Here is a 23,679-nt window from a genome sequence, read left to right as displayed (position 1 = left end):
GAGCCGTGCTGTGGAAGGGGCAGGCTGAGCTGGGAAGCTCAGGCCTGGCTACCTCCCAGGCTGAGGCCTGGCAGGAAGGCCTAAGGAGGTACTGGGAGTGCAGGGAGACAGCTGGGGCTAGAAAGGCAGCAGGTCCAACCCCCTTGCCAATGATGAGTGGCCATTGCAGATTGCAGTTTGCCCCAGAGAAAGGGGGCTAGATGACAACTGGCAGTAGCCACTGAGGCAAGACGGGTGTAGGGGATGGTGGGGTTTCATGGGAGGGGAGACCCAGAGTGTGGGGGTACTGCTGTGGGCAGCACCCCAAGATAAGGGGGCCTGAAGTGCCTGAAGCACAGAGGTGGAGACTGAGGAGGAAGCAGGTACCGCTCGGGAGATACCGGCCAGCAGGAGGTGCTCTGAGGCTGGACTGAGCTAATTCCCAGACTGACCGGCAGGAGGTGCCGTGGCAGTGAGTACCTGCCGTGTTACAGGTGCATTGTAACGGCAGCAGAAAAATGCAGCTAGTTCAGCCCGTGTGAACTTGGTTGGCGGGCCGGCCTAACCAAGCAGTCGGGGGGCAGGCCAACACCTAACAGATTTCTTGGCTGGAAAGTGGCAAAATGTGCCAAGCTTTTTAAATAATTCTATGAATTGGCAGAAAAGTGGAGTAAGTTCCAGTGTGCAAATAGCACAGAGAGCTCAGCCTTTCCCATGGCGCTCTCTTTGGCAGTCACCTCTGACTGGATGATTCAGATCTGCGTCGGCTCTCCCAGCCCCTGAAATGGCAAAGAACGCTGCTGACAAATGGGGTGGCTCCCACGTTGTGATGACCATATTAAGGGAGTTTGTCTCCCTGGCCTAGGGGTTTGGCCGCGCAAGCAGCCCTGCAATATGGTGCTGGGACACGATGTCTAGAGAAAGCAATTGGGATTTCTCCGTGTTAAACAAACAGCAGCTTCAGAGCTCGGCTTACAAAAATAAAGATCGGGGTGTGCAGTTGTAGACATCTGATGGACAGGCTCTGTGCGAGGAAAGAGAAAATTCTAGATGCTCCTCTTTGGAACGTACATCTCAGTGGTTTTGTTGCTGTCATTCCCATGGCCGTGGTGAGGTGAGGCTATGGCATTGCCACCCAGTGATGCGCGGGCTGATGGAGTAGTTGAATGGCGATGACTGGCCCATGAGAGGTCCACCAGGGCTTGAGAAGCTATTCTGGGATATCAAAGAGCAGCTACAGAAAATGGCATGGCTAGCCCTCCGCCTCTCCTTTCTTTCCTGGCTGTTTGTTCTCAGGTGTAGGGTGTACCCTGGCTGGTGTATGACGGTAGTGTGTGTGTTTACACAGTACAGGGGATATCTCATGGCACATTGCACCCTTTCTGAAGCAATGCTAGGGGTACTGCTCTGAACCTGCTGTGAGACGGGGCGAGGGGTGTTGTATGGGACTGTTGGCCCCGGCTGGGAACTGGCTAGTAGGATACTGTCTCAGGAAGGCGGGAGGTTTCTGGGCTGCTGAGGGGAGGTGCTAGTTCAGGGTCTAAGTTGGAGCAAGCCTCTCTCTGCATTTCCCTCCTCAGCCGGTGGCCCTCCTGCCCTTTCCTGACCTCGCTTATGAGGAGGAGACGTGGCTCACATCAGCAGTCTGGATTGGGAAGGAGCCGGCACAGAGCCCAGATTGGCTGTCTGGACGGAGGCAGAGTCAGTGACTAGCTAGTGCGAGGACGTTGGCTCTCTGATGGGTGGTGTTTGGGAGCTTTGGGAGCTCAGGAAAGCGGTTGGCTCTCGGTGTCTTTGGGGTGCGGGACAGGGTGACCAGATGTCCCGATTTCATCGGGACAGTCCTGATATTCCGGGCTTTGTCTTATATAGGCGCCTATTATCCCCACCCCCATCCCAATTTTTCACACTGGCTATCTGGTCACCCTCGTGGGGTAAGAGAGGGAGTACCTATGAGAAGAGAGGCAGGATGCTGGGCAAGGGGAGTCAGGGTGCCTGGGATATGAGAGACAAGCAGTCTAATCATGCGGGGGCATAGCAGGAGGGAGCACATTGCTCACTGATGCTCTAAGAATGGCCTCTTAGCTGGGGCTGGACCCAGGGGTCTAAAAGGACAGGAAAATTACAAACAGCCCCTAAAACCAGAGCGCTAACCCAATGCTCTGTGTTCGAGGATTCCCTCACGAATGTCACCTTTTGTGAACTAGTCTATGGGCCTGGTCCGGGCTCTTTGCTTAGTTGGGGTTATTTTGGGTGGGGGTGGGGGGCATGCGGAAGCCTTCCCTCCCCTACCCGCTTTGTGCACGAATAAGGCAGGTCTGTGGATAATATGCAGTGCAGAAAACGAACCTCCCAAATCCATGGTCTTTGCTAACGGGTGTGATGACTGCTTCAGAATCATTGTCCTATTCCCTCCCAGAGGAGGGGCTGAATAGACAGAAGTGCATGCCGTGCTGCCCTGGTAGCTGTGAAGTGACTGGCGTGGGCATGGCTAAGGAGCTGGGATTGCTTGAAGCCTGGCTGTTCGGCCCACCCGTCTCCACTCGCTCACAGTGTGAGTGCTGCCCTGTGCAGTCCTAATATCAGCACCGTGCTTGGCGGGAATTCTCCGGTGCCGCTCGGAAACCTGAACGGTGCTGGGAGGCTATGTAGAGTCTCTAGAAATGTACCTGCCCAGTGCTCTTGGGTTAATGAAATGAAATCCTGTTTGGGGAGGGGGAGAACTGGAATTAATCTGGTCAAATAGTCTCTGGTTCTGAGTGAGTTCTGCAAGTTGGGACTGCATGAGACAGGGCACTCGCTGATATTGTGGATGCAGGCTGGGCAGTCTGAATGTTCCCGGAGGCCACAATCACATTATAGACCCAGACTGCCCAGGCTGGAGGGCCTTTCCAAAAGCATCAATCAGGCATTGGAGCAAGGTTCAATGCAGTGTTTACTAATCTAGCATAGTGCTTTTCATTGTTATTAATTGATGGCCTGTCCCTTTAACTACAGTAAGCTGTGACAGCTGCTTATATGAATCTCTCTGAGAAAGTTGAAGAAAATATTTCCTGATTCAGACCAGAAGAGTCATTCAGGCTCCCAAAGCCCAAAGCTGCTTATGGGCAAATGGGTTGAAATTCCTAAGTGGTTCACACACCCTATATTGACACAACATTTCCCTTGATTTTCAAGTGATACAAGTTACTGTGGTCCCAGTTCAGCAAAGCATTTACATGTGCTTTAAGTTATGGTGCTGTTACCATATATAACACTGCTGTAACAGAGAATGGTATGTTGGGCTTTGTTTTTTAATGTAGAAAAATTCCTTTTGCGTAAAATATGAACATCTTTAATATATTAGCTGGTGTAAATCGGGATTTTAGGGGATGTCACTGGAATGATGCTGAGGACCTGGTCCATGGAATTTGCACTCATGGTTTGAAATGTTGTGCATAGAATAGACTGGCACTAAATGGAGTCCTATATTTTTGTTTACATCGTAAAGGCCAGATTCTGATCTCACACTGATACAACTCCATTGACTTCTGTGGAGTTAATCTTGATTTATCAATGTGTAAATGATCAGAATCAGGCCCTAAATGTTCAATGAATGCACAGTCAGAGAAAACTTGAGTGTGTGGGGCTCAACTCTTTTGGTATTGTGTAGTTAGAAAGTTTGCTGTTTTAGGGAATCAAAATCAACAATCCTTCGCCTCCCTTTTGTAGGTCATTGACCTTTTAATTATTGTGATCTCATTTGGCTCAAGTATAAATTCTAGATCCCACCCCTTCTATGCGGGTATTGATTTTGATGAGACATTTATGACCAGAGAATTTTAAAATTTTGTATCCAGGACTACTGCATATGAGGTGGCAACCATGGAGCCAGATTCACTTTTATTGAAATGCCACCAGCCAAATGTTTCCAATCACCTCCCATATGTATGTCATTGAAATGTGGTGAGCGTTTTGCCAAGTGCGTGAATCGGCAGTGACTTTTAGCCAGCCTATCCGTATACAAGTTTGTTTTTTAAATTAGGATGGACTTTGTAAAATGACAAACTTCTTTTTTAATGACAGGTTTCAGAGTAGCAGCCGTGTTAGTCTGTATTCGCAAAAAGCAAAGGAGGACTTGTGGCACCTTAGAGACTAACAAATTTATTTGAGCATAAGCTTTCATGCATCTGATGAAGTGAGCTGTAGCTCACGAAAGCTTATGCTCAAATAAATTTGTTAGTCTCTAAGGTGCCACAAGTCCTCCTTTCCTTTTTGAATAGTGATGTATCAGAAAACTTTCCCCTTGTTGATGGTTGTCTTGGGAAATAAACAGGCTCATCTATTATTAAAGACCCCCAACAGTGTCCAGACACGTATAAAGACAAGGGGTGGGATTTTCAAGTGCACCTAAGTGACTTAGGAGCATGAAAGCTGTTCAAATCAATGGAACTTGTTGATGTGAGATACTTGGTGCACTTAAAAATCCCGCCCAAGATCCTTAAGCCAAAGAGCCTACAACTGAAGGCCCCATTGCTGCACTGAGAACTGCATGGGCAGACCCTGTGCCCACATGGACTCCCGTTGACTGCCGTTTGGCTGTGCATGGGCGTTTACACCATTCACTGTGCAGTGGTGGGCCCTAATTGGACAAGTACAAACCACGGATGGGGAAGAAAAGGATAAGCAGCATGGTGACTTAGCACACACCGTATTTCACATATGTTGGGATTTTTGTGTCTTTTTGTATTTTCTTTATATTTATTTGATGAGGAACCAGGGTCCATGGGCCTTTTGGAATAGGGTATTTTAAATTAGGACTTTGAGGACAATAGGGATGAGTTAGTGGGTCAAGGAAGGGGAGTCCCAGAACTAAAAAGCCACAGGGAAGAAAGTACAATAATGATTAACACAACAATCACACTGCAATCTTCCTTCCTTTCCAGCCAGGACAAACTGGCTATTTATTATTTATTTGCAGTAGCATCCAGTATGTGCCAGTGGCACCTTCAAAATGCTTGAGGACAGTCCTGCTTTCAGGAGGTCACAATCCAAGGATAGATAAGTGAGCAGGGGACAGGAAGCAACCACTGGCAGTTTACATACAAGCCAATGTGATCCACTGAAAGCGGCATGCCATACATGGACTGGCAAGGACTTTGGGTGAAATCATCAGTGGAGCCAGGGTTTCCCCATGTGGACAGGCATGGGGCAGCGTGGGAGAACGTGTGGAGGTGATTATGTGAGAAGTTGGCAGGACAGGCTGGGAGCAATCGTAGGGTGAGAGATGGATGCTGGGGAGCAGGGCATGAGGGGGAATTTGACAAGGGAGGATTCGGAGGGAGGAGTGGAGTTAAGCACATCTTTGAAACTTGTGACAAGAAGCTTTCACTTGATGTGATTTGACCCCCTTCCATTTTGCAGGTGCAATACCTGCTTCCCTGCGGATGGGGAGATAGCTCCCAGTAGGGGCCAGATTACTGTTTAGCATGGAGGTTGCTCATGAGCGCACCCCACTATTTATTTATTCCATGTATTCTCCCCCTCCCCATGCTTTCCTTTTTAGTCCTCAGCATAGGTAATGTTCAGCTGCAATGTCCCCAAAGTCTGGGGGAGCTGCTGCATTGGCTGTACGAGTTGGCGCACTTCTCTGCTTTTACAGCAGCAAGAGTGATGTGCTGCTATGCAGTCTGCAGAGCCTAACATGGTCCAGGCCGTTGCTTACAGCCTTTGCTGTCTGCTCCCTCCGATGCATCAGCTGGTGTAAATTGGCGGTGCTCCTCTCGGGCACTGAAGATGCTCTTAACGTCTGTTTGCGCCAGCTGGGGATCTGGCCCTTAGTCCCTGCGGTATGCTGGCATTGATGTAGGAGGCTGGGACAGGTCAGTGTTCATAACGTTTCAGACAGAACTCTAGAGTAACTCATATTTCCCTTTCTAACAAAACTCTGTCATGTTAAAGTGACTGGCTGGAGAGGGCTGGATGTGCCCCTGGCTCTTGTGCCATGCATGGGATCCATTGGGCCTGTGGAATTACAGTCACCCAGGTAACTAGCTGGTGCACCCCCCCCCAGACGGTACTAGACTGTGTGTGACAGAGGGACTGCAGAAGATGCCATCCGGTCAGTCTGCAGTCTGACACTGGGGCCGATCCTGCCCCTCCTATCCCAATGCCTGGGCACCCTCAAATACAGAGGGTTAATATGGAGGGGCTGGAGATGGCCAGAGATGGAGAACCTGCAGAGGGGGTCCTATTGCTCCCCTCCCTCTGAGTTCTTCCAGCCTATTAGGGCACCCTCTGTGTGATGCTGTACAGCTGGGATTGTGGGGAGGGATTGGTGGATCTGCTGTTGTGTCCCTTTTCCCCTCCCCCGCCAAGCAGAGGGCAGTAGCGGCAATGGCTATTGCAGCACACTGATGCAACAGGCTGCCTATAACAGGGTGGCCTGCTCCTTTAAGGGCCAGGGTGTCTGTTCAATTACTGGACCCAGCTGGGGCAGGCGATCCCTATAAGGGCCAGGAAAGCTCAGGGGGAGGTGGGCTGCTGGGACTGCCCCTGGAGTGGACAGAGGCACAGAATGAAAGGCTCTGAGCCCTGCAGCCGGTGCCGGGCAGGGAAATGGCTTTGGTTTGTGAGTCTTTTGTTTGAATTAATAAATTGTGCCTCAAGGGAGATGGGCCTGAAAGAGACGTGGGTGTGGCATTAGCCCTTCCTTGGATGGAGAGACAGGCCAGCAGCAGACATGTGGTGGAGGATGCAGGCAGGTAATCGGCCACTGGAACAGAGGGAAACTGAGGTAGCAGAAGGGGTGGCAGTAGAGGAGAAAAAGCAGTTACTGAAAAGCCTGGGGCAGACATGTAGCAGGCGGGGTTTGTCTGGTTCCGCCCAACAAGAGCAGACCCAGACAGTCCTCCTGCAACTCTGGGAGACACCACAGAAGCAGCTGGAAGCAGTTTGCTGCTGACAGCAGCGGCAGGAGCAGTTCCTGATGCAAATGGGCTCGTGGGAGTCTAGCTGGTCCTGGAGAGGGTGGCTCGGGAAGGCCTAGCCCTGAGCTGGTGTCGGTGAAGTTGGGCCCAGAAAATGACCCTGAGGCCTTTTCTCACACCTTTGAGTGAGTGGCCAGTGCTGCTGGCTGGGGGAGTTGACGTGGGCCGCCAGGATGGCCTTGAGCAATGAGCAGTCTGGCTCATTCTCTGAGGTAGAAGCTGCCATGTTAGCCCACGGGGGATAGACTCCGGAGTTGTTCCCTCATCAGCTCCATGTCCAGCCGTTCCCACGGGGAGCAGAGCATGCCTGCGTGTACTGGCCACGGCTTGCTGGACCTTGCACTGGCCAGGACGGAGCAACAGCTGGTCTGGGGTGAAGGAGGCAAATGATGAGCAGCAGCACTTGGTGCTGGAGGATGAGAGGATGGCGCTTCGCACTGAAATCCCCCTATGGAGCTGGGCATGGTAGAGAAGGACGAGACACTGGAGATCTGGGGGTGAGGTGCCACCTGAAGAGGGCAAAGACTGTGCCCTGGTGAGGGACTAGACTCTGGAACTTGCCCTAGGGCCAGACTATGTTCTGGTGTGGGAGCTGTCACAGGGTGGCTGTGGCTTTGAGGGCCAATGGGCAGCCAGCCCTGTCCCATTATGAGAACCAGCTGGGTGGAAGGCAGGTGGTCCCTATAAGGGCTGAGACAGGAAGCTCACCTGGAGCAGAGGTGCAGGTGGTGGATTTTTTGTTTGAAGTGATGAACCCTGCCCAGAGGGAAGGGCCTGACAGACACTTGGGCATGGGATTTTTCTCCAGCCTGCCACATTGTGGTTTCTGGGGGGTGAGTCATCGGTGTAATTCTGTGTTAACGTCTAGAAGATGGTCTTTAAAAAACATAGAGAGAGACTGTTTTCCTGTTCAGTTCTGTAGGGCTTTTCTGTAAGGTCCTGGGGCGTGGAAGAGAATTTTGCCTGTTGTGTATTGTCTTTTTTTTTTTAAATGGTGGATTTTCTTTCTCCGCTTAAAACAATGACTATATTTACATGACTTACATCTATTCTCTTCTAAGTCTGTCATTATTTGATTGGAAATAACTTTCCACCAAATATCTCTGCCCCGTTATCCTGTACAGAAGACGCTATCCATACATTCTTGCAGCAGTTTTTACCTCATGTTAAATAAATTATAGCAAACCAGTGTGAGAAACAAAAAAACACAGAGGTGACATAGTAGTATCAGAGCAGTACCTTACCCTTTGAGAAACCCATTTGGATGGCAGTTGAGGTGTGTAGTAATCCTGTGTCTGTCCTGTCGCAGTCACATGGCTGGTCAAAAGATGTAGCAAACAGATATATGGGACTGAAATATGTAGGTGCCAAAGCCCTTTGAATGCAGTTTCTGTTGGACCCCATTACAGATGACTCATTTGCTCCCATTCCTAAGGGATAGTTAATTAAAGAGCAGAAAGATATGCGATTTTTTTTGTTTTGTTTTTTACATCCAATTACGTAGCGGATCCCATCAAATCTTGTGGGGTAACATAAAATGACATCATCTTAAATGGTACAAGATGCACCGAATAAGATAAAACTTGAGTCCAGACTGAGGCTAGGAAGCAGCTTCCCAATTGTCATGGGTTTATACACTGAGTGTCCAATAAAAACCATGAATCATTTCTACCCTGGTGCCTACTGCCTTCATCATTTAGTGCTTGACACATCCACAGCTTCACTTGCCACACTCTAAGCCTCCGTCTAGACAAGCCGCCAGAGCGAGCCGCACTACGGAGCAATGGTTTTGTTTGCGTGGTGCTGGCTGTGTTCAAGACCGTCTCATTGGTACGCAGGTCCACAGAGTGTCTGTGCCTTTGAGGAGGACTCTGTCTTGCGTGATTCACCCCCCCCCCTTTTGGCATCTGTGCCAATCTCTCTTGCCCAGTTTTTAAAAGCCCAAGTGTCTCAGGAATGAGTGGAAAGGGGTTTTGAGTGATACTGTGGCCTTGTGTTCGTTCCCTTTCCTTCTCCTTAGGGGGTGACCCCATCGCTGTGTTTCATCTCTTTGCAGTTCAAAATACGTTTTTTCATTGTATTTTAATCACCTTTTCTCCAGATTCATAGCAGCTCATGGAGGAGAGTGGCGTTTAGTAACCAAAATGTTCACACTGCTATAATAATAACTAAGCAGAACAATAACTAGGCATAATTTACATTGAGCTTTTCCTATACATAGCTGGGGAGTTGTTGGATCTCAGGTTTACAAGTGCTATGACCCTGATAATGATACTACTTCAGTTTCATATGGTAACAGTTCCGGGTGGAACGGTCCGTTTAAACTTGGCAATCAGCTCCAGTGTCTTGCAGGTAGGGAGTGTAACTTACAGACTGATCTCATTGCAACTTGCTGGGAAATTTCTTGTGTCCTTTTTCATGTGGTCAGCATATTTGCCCTGGTCTGTTTTCCAGGGAGCTGAGACAAAATAAGTCTCAAATAGCTTACAGTGTGGGGGTGTGTTCTAGACACATGGATTGGCCTTGGTTTTATCCCTGTGAAAGCAGAGACTCATGGGGTTTAGATGCCAGATCAGAATCTCAGAGGGTCTTTGCTTTTTCACTTGGCTCTGTTGAAAAGCTCCTCTCCTCCCGCTGCCCTAGCAGGGCCGTGTAGCAGTTTCCCTCAGCTGCTGGATCAGGGAGTAGCTGGCAGTTCTCTTAACTACAGAACTGGGTCAGGTGTGTTCTCGGGCACTGCTGTGGTGAGCTGGTTACTCTAGGGGAGCCCGGAGTGATCTTAATGGGGAGTGGTGAGTGGCAGGAGGTCCCCAGCGACTCTCGGCCAACAGCTGGCACATTGTACCTCTCGTTCAGCCAGCACCTGTGTGGGGCAGCATCTTCCGAGCCAGGTAGGGAAGAATCTCCGGGACCTGGGAATTGCCTCCAACAAGCAGTAGCAGAATAGGCTCCAGAGCAAGCCCCGTTGTTTAATGAACATGAGGCTACGGACCAATTTCTCTAGTCCTGTAGGCCGCTCTGTGTTTATGCAGTGCAAAGTGTCTGTAAGCCAGCTGGGAATTCACAGTGGAGACTCTCCCGGTGGCATTACCACCCACCTGCATGTTGGACAGGCTGGGCATGGCCCCAATCCTCCACTGGCATAAGGGACCTCGTGCCAGCCATGTGAATTAGAGCTGGACCCCCCTTACACGGGGGCCAGGGTCCCTGATAGGGAGGGTGCAGAAGTGGAGCCTGCAGGAGGAGAGAATGTAGCTTCTCAACCTCTCTGTTGCTCCTGATTCAGAGTTTAAGGTCAGAAGGGATCATTAGATTATCTCATTGGACTTGTTGTGAAATACAGGCCACCAAGTTCCACCCTGTACTGAGCCTGATCATGTTTGTGTTTGATTGAAACATAAATGCCACCACTTCCCTGGGCAGTTCATGCCAGTGGTTAATCTCCCTCACTAGTCGGTGTGCCTTTATTTCCTGCCTTGTCCCCATGTAGTACAAGTGCTGTCTGATGTCCCTCATCCTCAGCAATTCAACCTTCTACCCACATCTCTCACGGGGCTGGGAGGCTGCTGGCTATGTAGCAACACAGCTGGAGCTGTCCTACCAGGGGCATCCTCTTCTCCCGTCCCCGACCACAGCTGGAGCTGTCCTACCAGGGGCTTCCTCTTCCCCGGTCCCTGACCACAGCTGGAGCTGTTCTACCAGCATCCTTCCTCCCCCCCCATCCCGCAACCACAGTTGGAGCTGTTCTACTGGGGCTTCCTCCTTCCTTCCACCCTGACTACAGCTGGAGCTGTCCTACCAGGGACTGCTTCCTTCCCCTTCCTCCTCACACCCCCCCATCCAACCAGAGCTGGAGCTGTCCTACCAAGGACTTCCACTGCCTCCCCCCACCCCACCCCACAGCATCCCCTAGCAATGCCTTGGGTGCAGGGAGGGAGATGGGAGCTACACGGAAAAGAAAGCACAGACAGGACTTGTTACTCTGCCCAGGTCAGGTCCAGGGAAGTGGAGGGGGTGGTGTACATCCCCTTGGCCCACTCTTGCTACACCCCATCCCCTGGCACCCCCCACCCACCCTGTGTAGATTCCAGGGGCGTGTGTGTGTGTGTGATTACACCCCTATATGTGAGGAGAGTGCGAGATCAACATGTGGTCCCCTGCCTCACATGTTGTCTAGCTTCTGCCCAGATCTGGAAATGTGCTCACCACGGGGTTTTTGGTTAACAATGGTGATGTGTTAAGGTCCTGTTTTAAACCCACAGCCTTTACACTCTGATATGTTTCTGAAGTAACCCCTATCCCAGCACTGTGCCCCGGGGGTCTGTGTGCCCTGCTGGGTGATGGGCAGTATTACTTTATCCCAAGCAGTGGAAGGGGTTTCAAGGAGAGGCCAGAGAAGCTGAGACATGCTAGACTCTGGAACTGAAAGTCTTAATGTGATAGTCACCATCTTGGCTGGCTCACTGGGGATTGAGGCAGGACCCTCCAGAGCGAAACATGTGAATCTCTCCGCCTTGAGCTCACGAGGCTCAGCTCTCTAGCCTGGGTGGTAACAGACCCATGTTCTCTGAACTGGGCACAGAGGAGCCCTGTAATAAACACTGACTGGTGGGTTGTTACAGAAACACTTTAAAGTCTGTGCTGTGCTAAAGTCTTTTTCCCAGACTTCTCTGGATGCTGCTTTCCTCTCTGCTGTTTGTATCCCACCCTGAAGGGCAGGGATAGCGGGTTATGATGAGAGCGTCTGCTGGGGAGATGGGTTCAGAAAGACTGAATTGAAATGAAAAACTATATTGTCTAATTGGTATCTCTCATCACAGTCATTTGTTTGGGTAGGGCCAGTCCTGTCCTATAGCTAATGCACTCACTGCAACGTGCCTGTAAAATCTCATTGTTCTGTGCCTCTGAATCACTTCTGCACTCTCTGTGATTGAGTTTCTCTCAATAATATCGGTCACTGTACATAGATCTTAATAGCTCTCCGCTTTGCCACATCCGTGTATGCCCATCTAATTGGTTCTGTGTGGCTGTGGGGTTGCTGGTACAGATTGAAAAATCAATACTTTTTTGACATAGAGACAAGAATTCGTTGAACCACAACACCTCAGAATGAAAATCAGCTGCTTTATCAGAAGCCAGTCTACTGTTTCTAATGTCATCCCATGGATGACTTTAGAAAAATGGATTTTAAATTGATGCATCATTTCCACAGGACTTAACTCATTAGAGTTTGGCCCAAACCAGAGCTACTCTCCCCTGGATTCTGGGGAAAGTTTAGAAGTGGATTCAAAATGCCCTTTCTTATGCTTATCTCTGTATAAACAAATGGCATACCATCAGTGTGCTGACCACAATGAGCAGTAAAGTAAATTCACTCCACATTCCCATGGAGTCCCCTGATGCCTAAGGAAATGTGCCCTGCAGTCTGCCCCGAAGGCCGCAATCACCAGCCAGTTTTAGTTGGGAGCCCTCTGCTGAGAGCAGTTTTCTGCTGGTGCCCATGAGCAATTGCTATCTCCCTGCTCCAGCAGGGGCATATTGAGCTTAGCAGACGGATTCAGCCATCGGGCCATGCAAATGGAACGTCATTGACTTAAATGAGCCAAGTGCTACCTTTGGTTTTAGGTGGGGGCCTCCCACTGAAATGAGTGGGAACTTGTCAGGACACAACTGCAACTTAGCACTCATCTGCCACGATGGCTAGGTAGCCACTATTGAGTGTCTGCTGATTACACTCCTCTTAATTGTCTCAGTGTTCCCGTGTGTGGCCCCTTTCCCTCCCAGATTTACTTGTAGTATATTTATATTGTAAGCTCATTGAGGTAGGGGCAGTTTTCTCATTATGTCTGTACGGTGCCGATCAACCTGGCTATGTCTACACAGGCTGCGGCAGCAAGTCTCCTAGCCCAGGTCAACAGACTTGGGGTTGCGGGGTTCGCGCGAGTGCTCTAAAAGAAGCTGTGTGGGCAGCACTTTGATGTTGTGGCTCCTGCTCTCCAGCCTGAGTTACAACAGCAAAGTGCTGTCTACACAGCTATTTTTTGAGCATGAGCACAAGCCGTGCAAGCCCAAGTCTATCAATCCGGACTGAGATACTCACTTTCATGGGCTGTGTAGATGAACCCTATGGGGCTGTCATCTCTGATTAGGGCCTCTAAGAGCTACTGTAATAAAACTAACAGCATTTGGCCCTTGATCAATGCCAAGGAACAGAGAGTGTACGTGTGTGGGGGGGGAATTCACTGTGAAATGTTCATATAATCCTGTAGCGAATGGAAGACCAGGGAGACCCAAACCTGATGGGTAGCTTTTCAAGAAGGAATAGAAGGAGGATGGAACATGAATTTCAAATGAAAAGAAATGGCAGTAAAGAAGGTACGGTGAAGTCAGATAAAGCTAGAATTGTGTTTCAATAGATAAGGCAGCTGCTAAAGGAAAGAGACATGAAGGGGTATTTGAAAGCCAGAAACAACATGCAATAGCATTTGTAAAATCTGCTTAAGACCATAAGAAAAATGATGAAAGAGGAACTCAGGAAGATCAGTGTCAAACATATAAGAAAAAAACGTAAGAAAAAGCCCCTCAAAAGCTTGGAAGCATTAAGGGGAAAATGAAGAAACAAGAACATTTCTGTAGCACTGAACAAAAACTAGAATGAAGAAATTGACAGGGAGAAACTAAGGCTAACAATGGGAATATTTTATGTAGTGATATGTTTTAGTATGGCATATGGCCTCTTCCCTTAACAGTACAAAGTCTCTTCTTGTATCCTTGTTGTTTGGACAGCAGTGTAGCAAGTATCAAGTAGTATGTAGAAAATAGGTTAGGAACCAAACGTGTGAATTGCAAGGTGGTGCGGTGCCATGTTGCAAATCTGGGTAGCAGAAACATTTCTAGAAAGGAAGTGAAATTCAAAGAAGCATATTTGTGCATTGTGACTTCAGAATGATGTTAGGTTAGTAACATGGGTTCCCATTTGTTAAATACTAGTTTTCAAGAAATAGACAGCATAGAATCATAGAATTATAGAGTCACAGAAGATTATGGTTTGAAGAGCTCTCAGGAGGTCATCTAGTCCAACCCCAATTAAATTATCCCAGCCAGGGCCTTGTCAAGCTGGGCCTTAAAAACCTCTAAGGAAGAAGATTTCACCACCTCCTTAGGTAACCCATTCCAGTGCTTCACTACCCTCCTACTGAAATAGTGTTTCCTAATATCCAACCTAGACCTCCCCCCCTGCAACTTGAGACCATTGCTCCTTGTTGTGTCATCTGCCACCACTGAGAACAGCCGAGCTCCATTCTCTTTGGAACCCCCCTTCAGGTAGTTGAAAGCAGCTACCAAATCCCCCCTCATTCTTCTTCTCTTCTGCAGACAAAATAAACCCAGTTCCCTCAGCATGTCCTCGTACATCATGTGCCCCAGCCCTCTAATCATTTTTGTTGCCTCCGCTGGACTATCTCCAATTTGTCCACATCCTTTCTGTAGTGGGTGCGGGGGACGGGGGCAAAACTGACACAGTACTCCAGATGTGGCCTCACCAGTGCCGAATAGAGGGGAATAATCACTTCCCTTGATCTGCTGGCAATGCTCCTACTTATACGTCCCAAAATGCCATTGGCCTTCTTGGCAACAAGGGCACACTGTTGACTCGTATCCAGCTTCTCATCCACTGTAACCCCTAGATTCTTTTCTGCAGAACTGCTGCCGAGCCATTCGGTCCCTCGTCTGTAGCCGTGCATGGGATTCTTCCGTCCTAAGTGCTGGACTCTGCACTAGTCCTTCTTGGACCTTATCATCTTTGTTTGGCCCAATCCTCAATTTGTCTAGGTCACTCTGGATCCTATCCCTACCCTCCAGCTTATCTACCTCTCCTCCTGCGAACTTGCTTAAGGTACAATTCATCCCATCATTCAGATCATTCATGAAGATGTTGAACAAAACCAGCCCCAAGACTGACCCCTGGGGCACTCCACTTGATACCGACTGCCCACTAGACATGGAGCCATTGATCACTACCCGTTGAGCCCAACAATCTAGCCAGCTTTCTATCCACCTTATAGTCCATTCATCCAGCCCATACTTCTTTAACTTTCTGGCAAGAATACTGTGGGAGACCATATCAAAAGCATTGCTAAAGCCAAGAGATATCAATCACATCCATGGCTTTCCCCATATCCTCAGGCAGGAAGGTCAGTTCGCAGATAAGTACAGTAGACGCATAAAGGGAGAAATTCACCCCTGTGCAGAGGGACCCCAACTGTGATTGGGAGTGTACCCTGCCTAGGCTCTGAAATAGTTAATGTGGGGCTGAGAGGCCAGGAAGGCTAAATACTGCACCTGGAAGGTGGGCCAGGCTTTATTCAAGATGAGTCACAACTGGGAGAGGAGCTGGGTGATGAGTTTAAACAGAGGATGTTTGGAGCAGAAGGAGGCTTAGGGAGAAACTTTACCCTCACTCTGTGGGATTAGAGTGGTGAGACGGGGGAGAGTTTGCTCGGGGATCCTGTCCTGATTAGAGACATCTGGCAGGAGGCCAGGAGTGACGTAGCAGACTCTGGTGGGAAACCCTGACCAAAGGACAGGAACTGGACCTCCAAGGAGAGAACCCTGGCAGGCATTCATTTGGGGACCAAAGCAGGGGGAAGTTGAAAGGGGGATAAGGTCAAGCCCCAGAAGGGGAACAGTGGATTTATGTCTCTGTTTTATGGCTTGGGAGTTTATCAGGGGATCCCAGAGGAGAGTCCTGAGAGAAGGATGAACCTAGCTAGGTTGTGGAGGAGTTGGGTCTGTCTTGCATGCCCCCAAGTTTCACCTCACTTAAAAACTACATGCTTACAAAATCAGACCTAAAAATATAAGTGTCACAGCATGCTATTTTTGAAAAATTGTAACTTTCTCATTTTTACCATATAATTATAAAATAAGTCAATTGAAATATAAATCTTGTACTTCCATTTCACTGTATAGTATACAGAGCAGTGTAAACAAGTCATTGTCCATATTACATTTTAGTTTGTACTGACTTTGCTAGTGCTTTTTCTGTAGCCTATTGTAAATCTAGGCAAATATCTAGAGGAGTTGATGTACCCCCTGGCAGAGCTCTGTGTACCCCCACAGGTACATGTACCCCTGGTTGAGAACCACTGCTCTAGTCCATCTCCTGCTAATTTGTGAGTGCTACATCGCTTTGCTAGTGCTTTGTACACTCGCCGTTTAAATAGGGAGATTATTTCACCATTTCCCTTGGGAGACTTACCTTGAGATCAGGATGACTTTCCTGGTATTCAGCCTGAATCTTCCTTTTATTAATTTTATTCCATTTCTTCCATCTCTTTTGTGTCCTAAATCTCTCTCCGTCCTCTCTACGTACACTCTTCAAACATTGCTAAGTCTGCCCCGAGAGATGCTTAGCCCATATCGATGTGCTTTGCATTCTTCCTGTACTAATCTCTCCAGGCGTATGATGATGATTGTTGCTTAAAACAGACAGAGAACAGTGTTCCGATGTAAAGCGAGCTAGAGACTCGGCCCTTTGACAAAGAGCAAGAAGGGACAGGTGGTGAGTCATGAGTACTGTCCTTCATTGGCTAAGGGTTACGCATGTGGTGTTACTTTTGTTACCCTGTCTGATCTACTTCGCCTCTTGCTTGTGTGTCCTGTTTACTAATGATGTCTTGTCTGTAAGATTGACAGCTCTTTGGGGTTGGGATTGTGTGACACATGGCACAATGGGGGCCTGCTTGTGTGTATGACACTAGCCCTTGGCTGGTCTGTAGGGGCTGCCGCAATTGAAATGTTTAATCACAAAGAAAATGTCTAAGTGCCGTAGTGGGGACTAGAGGTGCTAACGCTCATACGTATGCTGAGAGCATTATCTTAGCTACAGAGAGAGGAGAGAGACAAGCAAGATAAGTGAGGTGTTTGTGGACAAAACTGGGCCTGAGAAGCTTCCTCAGGGAGTGGACGAATCGAACATAGATGCATAGAAGAACACAACCAGAGGGAGTTTGATTTGAGGGGGCAGGGAAGTGGTTTGTATTCAGGCGTCAAACTAGCTGGGGGAGAAATGAGCCAAGTGCCAAAGTGTTGGATTTAATAGTTTGACATTCTGAAAAATGCGAGTGACAAATGAAATGAAAGGAGAAATGTTGGTTTCCTGGGGCACCTGAGGTAAAGGTCTGTCAGATACCACAATGCTAGAAACGACTAAGGATTAGTAGCTGTCACAATTAAAAATTCCAAATTGGAGAGGGTTAGTGTACAGATGAATATGAAAACCTCACATGCTAAATTACACTTTACAGTTACACACAGGATCATGAAACTATCCAGCTCATGGTTTTACACGGCCACCCATCCCTGTAGTATCCGAGCACCTTCCCAATTAATTTCAAATGAGCCCTGTATACTTTAGTGCTAAAGCAAAAGTGTCTTTATGGTGCTCTGCACACAACTAGCAGTTCAGCTTGAAATAAGTGATAAGTGCTGAAAGGTCAAATGCCTGATGTCCTCCTCTGTACCAGTAATTTGGTCTGGGGTGGTTGGTTTGACTCAGAAGCAGGACAGAGAGACAGTGAGGCAGCCAGAAAAATAGTTTCCCCATTATATAAAAATCAGAAATAAACCCTAGGAGCCATAAGCTCTTGTAAAGTAATTCAAAAGGCCCTTTTTTGTGCTCTGCTTCAACAGGAGCACTATCAGGTCCTAAATGGTCGAAGAGGCATTACTAATCTGTAAATGGATTGGATGGATGCGGTGATGAGCTGCCAGAAGCTGAAGAACCAGTTCCTTCAGTCGCTCCGGGTCTTCGGGCACTGAAGGACCTGCCGCCAAAGACCCGGAGCGAGTGAAAAACCTGCCACCAAAGTGCCGCCGAAGGCCCGGAGTGCCGCTGGGTAAGTAAAAATTCTCAGGGAACTTCCCCCAGCTGAGAGCTCAGGCGGGACGCAAAGGACGGTCCCGCGGGCTGCATGTGGCCCGCAGGCCACAGTTTGCCCACCCCTTTAACAACTGACTTCAAAATTTAACAACCGGTTCATGCGAACCGGTGCGAACCAGCTCTAGCTCACTACTGGATGGATGGCTAGAGCTTTGCACATATATTAAAAACAGCAAAATGGACATTTGAATCTTAAGCTCACAGTGTTTGTGCATGCAAAATCTTCACTTATCTGTGCACCTCAATTGTGTTCCGGTATAAAGTATGCATATACATTTAAATGCTAATTTTCAGGGGGAATGGAGTAGGAAAGTATGCACCAAATTTTTGAGAGTTTGCTTATGGAATCTGTTCAGTAGCATTTATCTCACTTTGCATGTGCAAAACTAAATTGTGCTATTAAAAGGGCATTCAAGCAAATTCAATAGAATATTGGGATTGGAAAAATGGATGCCTGTCAAGAATTGTAGCCTCACTTGTAGCCCACCTACAGGGGTATGTGCAGTGGGGAGCTGGAGCCGGTTTGCACCGGTCCGCGCGAACCGGTTGTTAAATTTTGAAGCCGTTTTAGAACCGGTTGTTAACCCGCTTCCCTGCAGGGCGCTGAGGCTTTGATGGGCTCTGGCCGGGAAGTGATGTAATTCCTCCTTCGGCTGCTGGGGGGGCTGCGCTGTGGGAGCCACGTGGGCTGCCCCTGGCCCTGGACACGAGCCCTGGTGCTGCTGCTGTTCCCCTGGCCCAGGGGCTCCCGATGCTGCCTGGTGGGTCCCCGGCTGCTCTGCTGGGCCGGGGCTGCGTCCTGCTGCTCTTCCCGTGAGCACCCAGCACCCTGCCCGCAGCCAGTCCCTGAACCCCCTGCCCTGCCTCCAGCCCCTGTCTCCAGCCACCCCCGTACCTCCTGCCCGCAGCCAGCCCCTGAACCCCCTGCCCGCAGCCCCCCTACACCCCCTGCCCTGCCTCCAGCCCCTGCCTGCAGCCAGCCCCGAACCCCCTGCCCGCAGCCCCCCCGCACCTCCTGCCCTGCCTCCAGCCCCTGACTGCAGCCAGCCCCTGAACCCCCTGCCTGCTTCAGCCACCCGCACCCTGCCCTGCTCCAGCCCTGTCTCCAGCCACCCCCTGCCCTGCCTCCAGCCACACCGCCACCCCTGCCCTGCCTCCAACCCTGTCTCCAGCCACCCCCTGCCCTGCCTCCAGCCACCCCCGCACCCCCTGCCCTGCCTCCAGCCCTGTCTCCAGCCACCCCCGCACCCAGCCCCTGAACCCCCTGCCTGCAGCCAGCACCTGTGCACCCCACACCCTGCCATAGCCAGCCCCTGCCTCCAGCCACCCTGCCTGCCAGCCCCTGAACCCCTGCCTGCAGCCAGCCCCTGCTGCCACCCACCACCCTGCCGCAGACACCCCTGCCCTGCCCAGCCACTCCCGAACCCCCGCTCCTGCCAGCCACCCCTGAACCCTGCCTGCAGCCAGCACTGCCGCACCCCCACCTGCCCGCAGCCAGCCGCCTCAGCCAACCCCTGCCCTGCTCCGCCACCCCGCCACCCACCTGCCCCCCACCCAGACCTGAACCCCTGATGCAGCCAGCCCCTGCCGCACACCAGCCCTGCCCATAGCCAGAACTGCCTGCAGCACCCTGCCCTGCTCCAGCCACCCTGCCCGCCCACCCAGCCACCTGACGCCCCCCGCAGCCAGCCCCTCCACACCCACCACCTCCCGCAGCCACCCCCGCCCTGCCTCCAGCCACCCCCCCCCCACCCCCCACCCCCCCCCCCCCCCCCACCCCCCCCCCCCCCCCTCCCCCCCCCCCCCCCACCCCCTGCCTGCAGCCACCCCCTGAACCCTGCCGCACCACCACTCTGCCCGCAGCCACCCCTGCCTGCCTCCAGCCACCCCGTGCCCGCACCAGCCCCTGAACCCCTGCCTGCAGCCAGCCCTGCCCGCACCCCCACCTGCCCGCAGCAGCCCCTGCCTCCAGCCACCCCCTGCCCTGCCTCCAGTCACCCCCGCACCCTCTGCCGCACCCACCATCCTGCCCACACCCAGCCCCTGCTTCCAGCCACCCCCGCAGCCCCTGCCCTGCCTGCAACCAGCCCCTGTCTCCAGCCACTCCCGAACCCCCTGCCTGCAGCCACCCCCTGAACCCCTGCCCGCAGCCAGCCCCTGCCGCACCCACCACCCTGCCCGCAGCCAGCCCCTGTCTCCAGCCACCCCCGCACCCCCTGCCCTGCCCGCAGCCATCCCCTGCCGCACCCCCTGCCCTGCCTCCAGCTACCCCCGCATCCCCTGCCTGCATCAAGCCCCTGTTTCCTGCCACCCCCACATCCCCCGTCTCCAGCCACCCCCGCACCTCCTGCTCTGCCCGCAGCCAGCCCCTGCTGCAAGCACCCCCTGCCCTGCCTGCAGCCAGCCCCTACCTCCAGCCAGCCCCACACCCCCTTGCCTCCAGCCAGCCCTGCACCCCCTGCCTCCAGATAGCCCTGCTCCATGCCTCTGTCTGCAGCTGGCCCCACATCCACTGCAGTTCCCAGGGCAGTAACCCTACACACCTGCTTCAATGAGGGGGGCAGGGAGCAGCTGGGACCCACACATGTGTATACCCTAGGGTGACCAGACAGCAAGTGTGAAAAATCAGGACAGCGAGTGTGGGGGGGTAATAGGAGCCTATATAAGAAAAAGACCCCAAAATTGGGACTGTCTCTATAAAATCAGGACATCTGGTCACCCTAGCACACCCCCAGGGAGTGGCGGGGACCCACACATGTGAAATGGAGCTCATTTCTAGTTCAGGCCCATCTTTTTAAAAAAGAACTTTAGGCAGTGTTAACATACATCCGTATTTTCCTGGACAGGTCAGACTTTTTGGTTCTTAAATTGCCGTCCAGGAAGAATTTTTAAATTTTAAAAATTCCTCCCAGGAAAATACGGACGTATGGTAACCCTGTTCGTACAAAAAAAAACCATACTGGGGCACATCCCTTAAATCAGAACGTTTTATAGGGAACCAGTTGTTAAGATTTTGGCAGCTCATCACTGGGTATGTGCAGCTATTTTCCTACTAGTATGCAAGGAAACTGGCAGACACTGGTACCATCTATTTGGACTCTGTTCTTGTCAGATCTTTTGAGTGAAGCAGAGCTAGGCCTCACTGAATAAAACCTACTGTAGGTGCTGAGGGGAATGGTAATAGTGAGATGGCATTCTCCTCTGTCAGGAAACAACCAATGCCTCAGTATGGCAATAGAAACACCATGGCGACACTGGGGATCAGCCATAACAATTAAACTCTTGAACAGTTTTCATCATTAAAAATCTCCTGACATTTTCCTAAATGTCCCAGCCAAATTCTAGTTTGGGCACTTACATGCCTGGTGAAGTTCCAGCTGAATGAGGTATTTCTTAACTTCCCATCATAGGCGGTCATTTAGTGTGTTTATCTCATTTAACACAGCTTCTGCATTGCAGGAACTCCTAGGAACAGTTTGGCTTGGAGAGAAAGCTTAGGGAAAGGTATGTATTCTGTTGTTTTTGTTAAAAGGATGGCTACACTCAGGAGGAAGGTGTTGCTGACTTGAAGGCCAATGAGACCTGCTGCTCAGGACCATTGCAAATCAGACCACTTTTTACGTGCATTAATTGGATAAGTAAATGTTCATGATAAGTCAATGTATTATTGTTTATCATATATTTTGATTTATAAATATAAAATTCAATGTATACATTATATTGTGTATTATGTATAATCCTATTGAGTGAGAGTGTGCATATACGCCCATGAAATCCTACAGGATAGTGTATGTTCAAACAGGAATTATTTTGCAGAAGTTCTGTGGTCTGTGTTATACTGGAGGTCAGACTAGATGATCTCACAATGGTCCCTTCTGGCCTTGGAGTCTGAGTACGTATATCTGTAAAGTTTTCTTTGGAAGCAAAATACTCTATAAATCTGTCGTTCCTATAATGGTGTCACACTGCAACAACTGGAGGCTATTATTTTTCTTAGAAATAAGGTCAGTCACAGTGAACAACATGTGCCTAATGCTGCAGCAAGATGATGCAGAAATTGTTTTGTGAGAAATCGCACCAAACTACAACTGGAAGCAAGATGAGGAATCCTAAGGGACAGCACAGACAGCTAGACGAATGAGCAGGTAGTGCTTCCAGGCAGGCAAATGTGAACTGCTGAGAGGTTAATATGGCCTGAATGACACAACAGGAGTGAGGGTGAAATCACACACAGAAAATGAAGATAATTTTAAAAGTCTGAGTTGCTGCTTCTGAGATTTAGTTTAGAGACGAGCCTTAGCTTTAAGAAGGGGTGAGAACCTGATATCTCTAATGGACACACTGACTTTCTTGACAGACCATGGCTATGAAGTCACTTATTGTATTCTGTTGTACCTCACCATTTGTCATATCTTTATTTCATATACTTGGTTCTAAAACTATGTGGAAATATCACGGTGGAATCACAAAGAAGTCATGATTCCTGGGTCCTATGCGTTTTAAACGAAAATGTACTCTTACTTGTCTGTTGCTGTGGTCACCATTTTGAATTACTTTGTGTGACTTCAGAATCATTGGAATTCTCTGTTTGTTAACAATTTTTTAAAAAAGCCAAATATAAGGTTAAAAATGTGGAGGGGGAGTGCAGAGGAGGGGGAGGGGAAGATCCACAGAGCAAAAGGTTCTTGTAAAAATCATGGAATGCTGCTGTTCCTTTAAAACTCAATCGCATATTGTACAACCTTAGTTATAGATGCAAAACCGGTTATTGTTCTGTTGGTTCACAGTCTTGAAATTTGCTTCTGGGCATTTTGACCTGCTAATATTTTATTTTCTCTCTTTCAAGGAGGAAAGGGAGGGAAATATTTGGGGTGGTAATATTGAAATATAACCCGCAGTTATAACAAGTGCTGCACTAGCAGCACAGCAAATAGGGAGAAACTGGCAATCTGGTATAGAAAGATTTAGACCCTTTCAGAGTACTAAAGCAGATAGATCACAAATTGAGGTCCATGCAGTAGAAAAGCTAGTATGTCGAAGGACAAAGAACAAAACCAGGGAGTGTCAACAAAATACAAGGTGCCTATAGTAGAAATATCTCCATTTCTACGTCTGAGGTATGACTGTAATGAAATCCAAATTAGACGCTGGACTGCATGACTGGAGACGGTCTGAAAATCTTGATTTGGGATTACAGAGAGGCTATTACACTTACACAATTCCCGGCATAGTACTATATTTCTGGGTGTGATTCATTCAGAGCTGTGGAGAATACGCATCAGACTCCTACAGTAATAAGTGCTTCAAGGGATCTGAGGAGTCATTGGACCCTTCGGGGATTAGCTAATCCCCACGTGGATTTCACCTGCTCACTGGGTTTGTGGGACTCACTCAGAGGGTTGCTATGGACTAAAGGAGTTGGGCTGCTGGGACTCCACTATAGAGTAACTCCTGGCAAGGTATCCTCTCCTCTGGCCTGTACTTCCAGCGTGACCAACCAACGCTGGCTCCTAACATCTCCATTTGGCTGGGAACCAGAGCGAGGGAGGTGTGCTGAGTCAAGAGGTTGGGCCGGGGTGAGAAGAACCCAGCATGGATCCCAGAGAAGCTCCTACAGGAGGGTGGCACTGGTGGATGAGAAGAGACAGCAGAATATACGTGCCTGAGAAGCCAGTGGGGGGAGAGGGCAGGGGGCTTTGCCACTTGGCAGAGGGCCCTGGTGGGGCTATAGATGGAGAGCAGATGGAAACAACATGGGAGGCGAATTGTGGTTACTGCTAAGGAGGAGAG

The 23,679-nt window shown here is 49.8% G+C and overlaps 1 protein-coding gene across 5 annotated transcripts in view; it reads left to right on the top strand.

Moving 5' to 3' along the window:
• HTR2C (5-hydroxytryptamine receptor 2C) overlaps window positions 1–23,679 on the top strand; it is a 435,189-nt gene that overhangs the window by 53,835 nt on the left and 357,675 nt on the right. Inside the window, exons 2-3 of one of the 5 annotated variants that reach the window (XM_038416392.2) lie at window positions 17,640–17,845; window positions 21,349–21,393. The exons of 3 other annotated variants lie outside the window; for them this stretch is intronic. The gene's annotated coding sequence lies outside the window, so the exon portion shown is untranslated. The remainder of the gene's footprint in view (window positions 1–17,639; window positions 17,846–21,348; window positions 21,394–23,679) is intronic. One more of the 5 variants, XM_043492300.1, reaches the window with a different exon arrangement.

This window comes from Dermochelys coriacea, chromosome 9, assembly GCF_009764565.3.
Source record: "Dermochelys coriacea isolate rDerCor1 chromosome 9, rDerCor1.pri.v4, whole genome shotgun sequence".
Lineage (NCBI taxonomy): Eukaryota > Metazoa > Chordata > Testudines > Dermochelyidae > Dermochelys > Dermochelys coriacea.
Note: the sequence above shows the minus strand (reverse complement) of the source record. Positions and strands in the feature narration are given on the sequence as shown.